Source organism: Oncorhynchus tshawytscha, linkage group LG13 (genome assembly GCF_018296145.1).
Source record: "Oncorhynchus tshawytscha isolate Ot180627B linkage group LG13, Otsh_v2.0, whole genome shotgun sequence".
Lineage (NCBI taxonomy): Eukaryota > Metazoa > Chordata > Actinopteri > Salmoniformes > Salmonidae > Oncorhynchus > Oncorhynchus tshawytscha.
Window position 1 is genome coordinate 30,973,000 of NC_056441.1, and position 3,467 is coordinate 30,976,466.

The following is a 3,467-nucleotide window of genomic DNA, read 5'->3' on the forward strand; positions in this document are numbered from 1 at the left end:
CACTTATAAGACTGCTTACTTGTACACGACTGCAATCACACTGCATTTTTTATTATGGTGCAATGAGTCAGTTTCATTTGTGTGCTTAAGACTTGTTTCCTTCCCTTACCAAAAAAGATTGCAGTTTTGAAACTGCAGTAAAAGTGCAGTAACTTTCAGTGGACTCTGCAGTGGTATTTTGGACATACTGCATTCTAACTGCAGTTATACTGCACTCTGACTGCAATCTTTTTTGTAAGGGTTAAGCTCTCATAAATACAGTATATTCATTTAACAACAGCACCATTTTATTAAAAAAAGATTCCCACAGGATTGAATTGACAATCCTACTAGACCAGAGCTAACAGCCACATTTGACCCTTGACAACATCTGGTATGACCTGCCAGCGTCTTCCAGAATGATCTTATGTATTTATGAACATTTGTTTTTATTGTCTCTTGGCCTAAGTACCACTGCTGAGATTATGTCATGGCTTTGGGTTTATGCCTTCAGATTATACTTTTCTTTTCTGAAATAAAGTGGTTGCAGATTGATTCTTGAGAGACTGTTTAACCTAAAGTATAATTAGTGTGATTGATCTAATCCATATATGTCTCATTGGCAATGTTTTGGCCTGCATTGTACAACATGGCAACACAGACAGGTCAGAAGGTTCCTGTCGAGACAAAACATATGGTGGAAATAATATCCCGCTCCTCGTAGTAGTTGCCTCAAATGTAGATCATCATAGAACACACAAACATTGTTGTCAGTTGGAGACATTTATCAGCATATTATTGAGTGTATGTATTTCATTGTTTATATGCAACCTCAGAAGAGCAAGAACCAGGGCTTGTTCAGGAGAGTGTAACGTATAATTTCTATACTACATGAACAAAAGTATGTGGACAACTGCTCGTCGAACATCTCATTCCAAAATCATGGGCATTAATTAGTGAGGTCGGGCACTAATATGGAGTTAGTCCAGCATATTATTGAGTGTATGTATTTCATTGTTTATATGCAACCTCAGAAGAGCAAGAACCAGGGCTTGTTCAGGAGAGTGTAACGTAACATAACATAACATTCAGATAGAAATGTTTTGTGGAGACAATATATGATTGTCTGCCCTGTAGACTATAACGCATTGTGTCTGATGCTCTATTTATGACTTTTCTATACTACATGAACAAACGTATGTGGACAACTGCTCGTCGAACATCTCATTCCAAAATCATGGGCATTAATTAGTGAGGTCGGGCACTAATATGGAGTTAGTCCCCCCTTTGCCTCCACTCTTCTGGGAAGGCTTTTTTTAGATGTTGGAACATTGCTGCGGGGACATGCTTCCATTCAGCCACAAGAGCATTGGTGAGGTTGGGCGATTAGGCCTGGCTCGCAGTCAGTGTTCCAATGCCTCCCAAAGGTGTTCAATAGGGTTGAGGTCAGGGCTCTGTACAGGCAGGTCAAGTTCTTCCACATCAATCTTGACAAACCATTTCTGTACGGACCTTGCTTTGTTCACCGGGGCATGGTCATGCTGAACCAGGAAAGGGCGTTCCCCAAACTGTTGCCACAAAGTTGGAAGCACAGAATTGTCTAGCACGTCATTGTATGCTGTGTGTAAAGATTACCCTTCACTGGAACTAAGAAGCCTGAACCTTGAAAAACAGCCCCAGACCATTATTCCCCCTCCACCAAATTTTACAGTTGGCCCTATGCATTCTGGAAGGTAGCGTTCTCCTGGCATCCGCCAAACCCGATTGGTCCTTCGAACTGCCAGATGGTGAAGCGTGATTCCTCACTCCAGAGAACGCGTTTCCACTGCTCCAGAGTCCAATGGCGGCAAACTTTACACCACTCCAGCTGATGCTTGGCATTGCACATGATGATCTTAGGCTTGTGTGTGTGTGGCTGCTCGGCCATGGAAACCCATTTCATGAAGCTCCTGACGAAAAGTTATTGTGCTGGCCAAGCTTCCAGAGGCAGTTTGGAACTTGGTAGTGAGTGTTGCAACCGAGGACAGACAATGTTTACACGCTACGCGTTTCAACACTCAGCGGTCCCGTTCTGTGAGCTTGTGTGACCTACCACTTAGCAGCTGAGCTGTTGTTGCTCAGAGATTTTTCCACTTCACAAGAACAGCACTTACAGTTGACTGGGGCAGCTCTAGCAGGGCAGAAATTGTAAAAATTGACTTGTTGGAAAGGTGGAATCCTGAGCTCTTCAGTCAGGCAATTCTACTGCCAATGTTTGTCTATGGAGATTGCAAGGATGTGTGCTCGACCTGTCAGGAACGGGTGTGGCTGTAATAGTCAAATCCACTAATTTAAAGGGTGTCCACATACTTTTGTTGTGTAGTGTATCTATAATAGATGCGTAAAAGAGTTCAATTGTACACAGACTGTGGGTTATAGAAGGACGCCAAATTGGCGCACACTGAACAAATCTGATCTAACAAAGTGAATATTCATCAAATCCATCATGATTTATGTATGGTAACAGGCTCACATTGTGTATACTAAAGTCAGATTTTGATATATTTGGCTGTTTTCGCTGCATAACATTAATAGAAGTAGTCCCTTTTCAGGTTTAGAAGAAGTGACTGCTAAATGCTAACTCCCGTTCATATAAACTGGTAGCATAGCTAGCATAGACAAATCGGTGGTGGTATTCAAAGTCGTTTTTGACTGTAATGCAGTTGTTTGGTCATGATGACATGAACATATATTGGGGTTGACATCCATACAAGCATTGTACTCCGATTTTTACCTCAACATAGTGCAATATACCATAAACAATAGCCTAAACGTAGGCAAATTTTGCTGGGGGCAATGAGGAGATTTGGGATCTTTACTCCACGGCATCTTTCCCCCATATGTTTCCATGGCATTTCCATTGTTTTGATGCGTTCTATTGACCTCTTTACCACATCTATGTTCTGCACGTTTTATGCCACTGAAAACTCAGAGTGATCCGTTCTCACAGAAAGGAGAATTCTGACAAGAATTCTGACATGATTGTTGAGTGGTAAAGAAAGACTAGCATGGGTGCCACAAAAGAGCATATATATATTTGTTTTAAATCACAAGAAAGGAAGAGGGACAGCATTCTGTTCCACTCAGTGCTCTTCCATCTTACAGTCTACTAGTTAATTGCATAGCGCTGGGAAGCAGAGCTGTACAGCATCATCATTTCTCAATACCAAACCGTATGCATGTTTTCTATAAGTCACCTTTCTTTGGGTGATCGTTAAAAATAATACTGCGTTCGTGAAACAGAAACATTCTCTGTGTTACCTTAAAGTCCCCTTGGAAGAATAGCTTCCAGGTAATATATCTGCTCTACTGCATAATTCTGTCGAATATGTTTTCCATTGTGATTTTAGGGGTAAAAAAGGAAAGGCATACTTTTTTCATAATTCTTCAATTATATCAAAACTCACTTGAAGATTCTGAGACAAGAAAAGGTATGCCTTCCTGGGATG